The following is a 9064-nucleotide window of genomic DNA, read 5'->3' as shown; positions in this document are numbered from 1 at the left end:
AAAGATCGCATTTGGATTTCTCGCTTTTGATTATTCTCAACTTAGACATCCATACCGGGACAACATAGACAACAGATAATGGACTCCTCTTTAATGCATAAGCAATTAACAACAATTAATGTTCTCATATGAGATTGAGGATATATGTCCAAAACTGAAACTTCCACCATGGATCATGGCTTTAGTTAGCGGCCCAATGTTCTTCTCTAACATTATCTATGCTCTAACCATTAAATGAGTGGTAAATCTCCCTTACTTCAGACAAGACGAACATGCATAGCAACTCACATGATATTCAACAAAGAGTTGATGGCGTCCCCAGGAGCATGGTTATCGCACAACAAGCAACTTAATAAGAGATAAACTCGCATAAGTACATATTCAATACCACAATAGTTTTTAAGGCTATTTTGTCCCATGAGCTATATATTGCAAAGGCGAATGATGGAAATTTAAAGGTAGCACTCAAGCAATTTACTTTGGAATGGCGGAGAAATACCATGTAGTAGGTAGGTATGGTGGACACAAATGGCATAGTGGTTGGCTCAAGGATTTTGGATGCATGAGAAGTATTCCCTCTCGATACAAGGTTTAGGCTAGCAAGGTTATTTGAAACAAACACAAGGATGAACCGGTGCAGCAAAACTCACATAAAAGACATATTGTAAACATTATAAGACTCTACACCGTCTTCTTTGTTGTTCAAAACTCAATACTAGAAATTATCTAGACTTTAGAGAGACCAAATATGCAAACCAAATTTTAGCAAGCTCTATGTATTTGTTCATTAATGGGTGCAAAGTATATGATGCAAGAGCTTAAACATGAGCACAACAATTGCCAAGTATCACATTATCCAAGACATTTTAGAATTACTACATGTAGCATTTCCCGATTCCAACCATATAACAATTTAACGAAGAAGATTCAACCTTTGCCATGAATACTATGAGTAAAGCCTAAGGACATAATTGTCCATATGCAACAGCGGAGCGTGTCTCTCTCCCACACAATGAATGCTAGGATCCATTTTATTCAAACAAAAACAAAAACAAAAGCAAACAGACGCTCCAAGCAAAGCACATAAGATGTGATGGAATAAAAATATAGTTTCAGGGGAGGAACCTGATAATGTTGTCGATGAAGAAGGGGATGCCTTGGGCATCCCCAAGCTTAGACGCTTGAGTCTTCTTGAAATATGCAGGGGTGAACCACCGGGCATCCCCAAGCTTAGAGCTTTCACTCTCCTTGATCATATTGTATCATCCCCTCTCTTGATCCTTGAAAACTTCCTCCACACCAAACTCAAAACAACTCATTAGAGGGTTAGTGCACAATAAAAATTTACATGTTCAGAGGTGACATAATCATTCTTAAGACTTCTGGACATTGCACAAAGCTACTGGACATTAATGGATCAAAGAAATTCATTCAACATAGCAAAAGAGGCAATGCGAAATAAAAGGCAGAATCTGTCAAAACAGAACAGTTCGTAAAGACGAATTTTAAAGTGGCACCAGACTTGCTCAAATGAAAATACCCAAATTGAATGAAAGTTGCGTACATATCTGAGGATCACTCACGTAAATTGGCATAATTTTATGAGCTACCTACAGAGAGGCAGGTCGAAATTCGTGACAGCAAAGAAATCTGTTTCTGCGCAGTAATCCAAATCTAGTATGAACCTTACTATCAAAGACTTTACTTGGAACAACAATGCACAAAACTAAGATAAGGAGAGGTTGCTACAGTAGTAAAAAACTTCCAAGACTCAAATATAAAATAAATGTACTGTGGTAAAAACATGGGTTGTCTCCCATAAGCGCTTTTCTTTAACGCCTTTCAGCTAGGCGCAGAAAGTGTATATCAAGTGTTATCAAGAGATGAAGCATCAACATCATAATTTGTTCTAATAATAGAATCAAAAGGTAACTTCATTCTCTTTCTAGGGAAGTGTTCCATACCTTTCTTGAGAGGAAATTGATATTTAATATTACCTTCCTTCATATCAATGATAGCTCCAACAGTTCGAAGAAAAGGTCTTCCCAATATAATGGGACAAGATGCATTGCATTCAATATCCAAGACAACAAAATCAACAGGGACAAGGTTATTGTTAACCATAATACGAACATTATCAACTCTCCCCAAAGGTTTCTTTGTAGCATTATCAACAAGATTAACATCCAAATAACAATTCTTCAATGGTGGCAAGTCAAGCATATCATAAATTTTCTTAGGCATAACGGAAATACTTGCACCAAGATCACATAAAGCATTACAATCAAAGTCATTGACCTTCATCTTAATGATGGGCTCCCAACCATCCTCTAACTTTCTAGGAATAGAAGTTTCAAGTTTTAGTTTCTCTTCTCTAGCTTTTATGAGAGCATTTGTAATATGTTTTGTGAAAGCCAAGTTTATAGCACTAGCATTGGGACTCTTAGCAAGTTTTTGTAAGAACTTTATAACTTCAGAGATGTGGCAATCATCAAAATCCAAACCATTATAATCTAAAGCAATGGGATCATCATCCCCAATGTTGGAAAAAATTTCAGCAGTTTTATCACGAGCAGCTTTCAATAGCTTTTAGCAGCTTCAATAGCTTTGCGAGCTTTGCATTAGAAGTAGTAACATTGCCAACACCAATTATTTTACCATTGATAGTAGGAGGTTCAGCAACATGTGAATCATTAACATTACTAGTGGTGGTAATAGTCCAAACTTTAGCTACATTATTCTCTTTAGCAAGTTTTTCATTTTCTTCTCTTTCCCACCTAACATGCAATTCAGCCATCGATCTTATATTCTCATTAATTCTAACTTGGATGGAATTTGCTGTAGTAACAATTTTATTTTCAATATCCTTATTAGGCATAACTTTCAATTTCAAAAGATCAACATCAGAGGCAAGACTATCAACCTTAGAAGCAAGAATATCAATTTTATTGAGCTTTTCCTCAACAGATTTGTTAAAAGCAGTTTGCGTACTAATAAATTCTTTAAGCATAGCTTCAAGACCAGGGGGTACACTCCTATTATTGTTGTAAGAATTCCCATAAGAATTACCATAACTATTACCATTAGCAGAAGGATATGGCCTATAGTTGTTACCGGAATTATTCCTATAAGCATTGTTGTTGAAATTATTATTTTTAATGAAGTTCACATCAACATGTTCTTCTTGGGCAACCAATGAAGCTAACGGAACATTATTAGGATCAACATTAGTCGTACCATTCACAAGCATAGACATAATAGCATCAATCTTATCACTCAAGGAGGAGGTTTCTTCGACAGAATTTACCTTCTTACCTTGTGGAGCTCTTTCCGTGTGCCATTCAGAGTAATTAATCATCATATTATCAAGAAGCTTTGTGCTTCACCAAGAGTGATGGACATAAAGGTACCTCCAGCAGCTGAATCCAATAGGTTCCGCGAAGAAAAATTCAATCCTGCATAAAAGGTTTGGATGATCATCCAAGTAGTCAGTCCATGGGTTGGGCAATTCTTTACCAAAGATTTCATTCTCTCCCTTGCTTGAGCAACATGTTCATTATCTAATTGCTTGAAATTCATTATGCTACTTCTCAAAGATATAATTTTAGCGGGAGGATAATATCTACCAATAAAAGCATCCTTACATTTAGTCCAAGAATCAATACTATTTCTAGGCAGTAGATAGCAACCAATCTTTAGCTCTTCCTCTTAATGAGAAAGGAAACAATTTTAATTTTATAATGTCACCATCTACATCCTTATACTTTTGCATTTCACACAATTCAACAAAATTATTGAGATGGACAGCGAGCATCATCGGAACTAACCCCGTAAAATTGCTCTCTCATAACAAGATTCGGTAAAGCAGGTTTAATTTCAAAGAATTCCGCTGTAGAAGCAGGTGGAGCAATAGGTGTGCATAAGAAATCATTATTATTTGTGGTTGTGAAGTCACACAACTTAGTATTTTCAGGAGTACCCATTTTAGCAGTGGTAAATAAAGAAATCTAGATAAAATAAATGCAAGTAACTAATTTTTTTTGTGTTTTTAATATGGAGAACAAGACAGTAAATAAAGTAAAACTAGCAACTAATTTTTTTTGTGTTTTGATATAATGCAGCAAACAAGAAAGTAAATAAAATAAAGCAAGACAAAAACAAAGTAAAGAGATTGGATTGTGGAGACTCCCCTTGCAGCGTGTCTTGATCTCCCGGCAACGGCGCCAGAAAAAGAGCTTGATGGCGTGTAACACAAACGTTCGTTGGGAACCCCAAGAGGAAGGTATGTTGCACACAGTAGCAAGTTTTCCCTCAGAAAGAAACCAAGGTTTATCGAACCAGGAGGAGCCAAGAAGCACGTTGAAGGTTGATGGCGGCGAGATGTAATGCGGCGCAACACCAGGGATTCCGGCGCCAACGTGGAACCCGCACAACACAACCAAAGTACTTTGCCCCAACGAAAAAGTGAGGTTGTCAATCTCACCGGCTTGCTGTAACAAAGGATTAGATGTATAGTGTGGATGATGATTGTTTGCGAAAAACAAGTAAAACAAGTATTGCGATAGAATTGTATTCGATGTAAAGAATAGGACCGGGGTCCACAGTTCACTAGAGGTGTCTCTCCCATAAGATAAATAGCATGTTGGGTGAACAAATTACAGTCGGGCAATTGACAAATAGAGAGGGCATGACAATGCACATACATGATATGATAAGTATAGTGAGATTTAATTGGGCATTACGACAAAGTACATAGACCGCTATCCAAGCATGCATCTATGCCTAAAAAGTCCACCTTCAGGTTATCATCCGAACCCCTTCCAGTATTAAGTTGCAAACAACAGACAATTGCATTAAGTATGGTGCGTAATGTAATCAATAACTACATCCTCGGACATAGCATCAATGTTTTATCCCTAGTGGCAACAAGCACATCCACAACCTTAGAACTTTTCGTCACCGTCCCGCATTTAATGGAGGCATGAACCCACTATCGAGCATAAATACTCCCTCTTGGAGTTAAGAGCAAAAACTTGGCCAGAGCCTCTACTAATAACGGAGAGCATGCAAGATCATAAACAACACATAGGTAATAGATTCATAATCAACATAACATAGTATTCTCTATCCATCGGATCCCGACAAACGCAAAATATAGCATTACATATAGATGATCTTGATCATGTTAGGCAGCTCACAAGATCCAACAATGAAGCACATAAGGAGAAGACGACCATCTAGCTACTGCTATGGACCCATAATCCAGGGGTGAACTACTCACTCATCACTCCGGAGGCGACCATGGCGGTGAAGAGTCCTCCGGGAGATGATTCCCCTCTCCGGCAGGGTGTCGGAGGCGATCTCCCTGAATCCCCCGAGATGGGATTGGCGGCGGCGGCGTCTCTGTAAGGTTTTCCGTATCGTGGCTCTCGGTACTGGGGGTTTCGCGACGGAGGCTTTAAGTAGGCGGAAGGGCAGCCTCGGAGGGGTCACGGGGGCCCCACATGCTAGGGCCGCGCGGCCCCCCCTGGGCCGCGCCGCCCTAGTGTGGTGGCGCCCCGTGGCCCCACTTCGTCTTCTCTTCGGTCTTCTGGAAGCTTCGTGGCAAAATAGGCCCCTGGGCGTTGATTTCGTCCAATTCCGAGAATATTTCCTTTGTAGGATTTCTGAAACCAAAAACAGCGAGAAAACAGCAATCGGCTCTTCGGCATCTCGTTAATAGGTTAGTGCCGGAAAATGCATAAATATGACATAAAGTATGCATAAAACATGTAGATATCATCAATAATGTGGCATGGAACATAAGAAATTATCGATACGTCGGAGACGTATCAAGGACACACGGGATTTTAGTCTAGTGCTTTCGCTACATACGGCTAATTAATCTTCATTGTTTTGATAAGTGTTGTGTGGGTGAACCTATGCTAATGTACCGCCCTTCCTAGGACTAATACATACTTTTGATTATACCCCTTGCAAGCATCCGCAGCTACAAGAAAGTAATTAAGATAAATCTAACCACAGCCTTAAACTCGAGATCCTGCTATCCCTCCCGCATCGATATACCAACGGGGGCTCGGGTTTCTGTCACTCCGGCAACCCCGCAATTGGCAAACGAGTACAAGATGCATTCCCCTAGGCCCATAAAGGTGAAGTGTCGTGTAGTCGACGTTCACACGACACCACTAGAAGAATAACACCACAACTTAAATATCATAACATTGAATATTACTCAACCATACTTCACTACTAACATTTAGACTTCACCCATGTCCTCAAGAACTAAACGAACTACTCAGGAGACATCATATGGAACATGATCAGAGGTGATATGATGATGAATAACAATCTGAACATAAACCTTGGTTCAACGGTTTCACTCAATAGCATCAATAACAAGTAGAAATCAACACCGAGAGAGTTTCCCCTATCAAACAATCAAGATCAAACCCAAATTGTTACAGCGGTGATGATGTGCAGCGGTGGAGACGGCAGTGATGATGATGAAGATGATGATGATGGTGATGGAGATGATGTCCAGCTCGATGACGGTGACGATGTCGTCGATTTCCCCCTCCGGGAGGGAATTTCCCCGGCGGATCTCAGCCTGCCGGAGAGCTCTTTTCTCTCTGGTGTTCTCCGCCCCGCAGAGGCGGCTGTGGCTCTTCGCGATGTACCCCTGGAGCTTAGGTTTTCGGGACGAAGACGTACGCGAAGAAAAGGAGGCGAGAGAGGGCTGTGGGCCCCCTCCTCACAGGGCGGCGCGGCCAGGCCTTGGGCCGCGCCGGCCTATGAGGTGGGCCCACCTCGGGTCCCCTCGGATCCCCCTTCTGGCTCCCTTCGTCATCTGGAAAAATAGGATTTTTCATATAATTTCCGTCAACTGTTGATCTTCCGAAATATTGCATTCTGACGGTGCTTTTTCCAGCAGAATCCTGGCTCCGGTGCCCGATCCTCCAATAATCATGAATCATGCAAAATAGATGAAATAACATAAGTATTATATCTAAATATGAAATATATCAATGAATAACAGCAAATTATGATATAAAATAGTGATGCAAATTGGACGTATCAGGTAGCGATCGATTTTTCTGTTGTCCGAGCTAGGAAATTGTTCTCCCTTTTTCGCTCTGGAGGACTGTCCAAGAGAGCGGTCAGAATCACTTGCCAACTCAGCTTGCTTTGCTTTTGTCTCGGCAAAGTGCCTCACTGAATTCAGTGGTATAAACAGGTTTGGCGAAGACTTCTTTGGTGCAAAATGCGCCTTCATCTCGGCCTTTAAGACTTCGTCGGTTTGCTCATCAGTCCTCTCGTATGGTAACAACTCATAAGTCTTAGACCTCTTCGGAATTGATGATCTCTTCGGAGCTGTAGTACTTGCCGCGGTACTCTTCCTCTTTTGCTCAGGCCACAGAGTCGGCGGAGTATCCTGACGAGGAGGAGGCGGCGAGGTAGCCCTGTTTTCTACCAGTGTTCTCTCCCAGTTTGAGTGCATTATTAAGATTACTTCACCACATCATTATAGCTTCATATGACTATTTTTCTGCCACCAAATATGCGAAGTGTTTTTATCTAGATACACACATTTGATGTCAGAGAATTTTTTATGCATGACAATATTATGGCGAAATACGAGGTACATGCATGTTGGCAAATATTTTTGATTCAAAAATACACGTCATGGGATGATTTTAATAAATTTGATATTTTATGTGGATGAAATATTTTGGATCACAAACATTACACAAATGGGATATTTGATAAATCTTGAAATTAATATGCTTCTATTCAAAGATTTACTCCGCGTTGGAGCATACTACGAGCATATATTTTGATCTTTAAAATAAATTGTTTGCACACAGTAATTACAAGCATCCAATTATTTTTCGGCTATAAAATTGTCCGCTCTCGGTCCTCCCTTCTCCTCAATCCTCGCAGACCAATAGCAGAAGCAATGCCTCGTAGGAAGGAGGGCTAGGGCGAAATTGAATATCCATTAGATCATAGACAACAAAATGCGCAAAACGACGCTTAAGAGGTGTCTCTCTATTGTCGTGAAGAAGGCTAGGGAGCTATCCGTGCTCTGTGACATGCCCCTCTGCATCATAGCTTACCGTCCTAGCGAGGCCGAGCCAGTGGTTTGGCCTTCGCCGGAGGCGGTTGCCGATGTCATGAGGCAGAACAGAGAACAACCAGAATTGGACAGGTCCAAGAACAAGTTGGAGAGCATGGACTTCATCAAGCTGGTTGATGAAGTCCGTACTCTCCAACTTGTTCTTGGACCTGTCCAATTCTGGTAGGTCTATGTACTGCCTCACGTCATCGGCAGCCACCCCCGGCGAAGGCCAAACCACTGGCTCGGCCTCTCTAGGACAGTACACTATGACGCAGAGGGGGATGTCGCAGAGCACGGATAGCTCCCTGGCCTCTTAAGCGTCGGTTTGCGTCTTTTGTTGTCTATGATCCACTGGATATTCACTTTCCCCCTCGCCCTCCCCCTACGAGGCATTGCTTCTGCTATTGGCCTGCGAGGATTGAGAAGGGAGGGACGAGAGCGGACCATTTTATAGCAGAAAAATAACTAGATGCTTGTAATTTTTGTGTGCAAATAATTTATTGTAAAAGATCAAAATATGTGCTCCTAGTATATGCTCCAACGCGGAGTAAATCTTTGAGTAAAAGGATATTAATTTCAAGATTGCTCAAATATCCCATTTGTGTAATGTTTGTGATCCAAAATATTTCATCCACGGAAAATATCAAATTTATTAAAATCGTTCCATGACGTGTATCTTTTGAATCAAAAATATTTTCCAGGTAGTTGGCCATAATAATGTCATGTATAAAAAAATCCCTGACATCAAATGTCTGTAGCTAGATAAAAAGACTTCGCATATTTGGTGGCAGAAAAATATCCATATGATGCTATAATCGTGTGGTGAAGTGATCTTAACAATGCACTCATATAGTCATATGGCAGGCAAGCTTCATTCGGCCAAAACTTTGCGTTGTTTTGGAGACCAATCATGCCCCAAGTCATCTAAAAAAAATTGTGCCCCAA

Source organism: Lolium rigidum, chromosome 5 (genome assembly GCF_022539505.1).
Source record: "Lolium rigidum isolate FL_2022 chromosome 5, APGP_CSIRO_Lrig_0.1, whole genome shotgun sequence".
Classification (NCBI taxonomy): Eukaryota; Viridiplantae; Streptophyta; class Magnoliopsida; order Poales; family Poaceae; genus Lolium; species Lolium rigidum.
The sequence above is the reverse complement of the archived record's forward strand: the minus strand, read 5'-3'. Positions refer to the sequence as shown.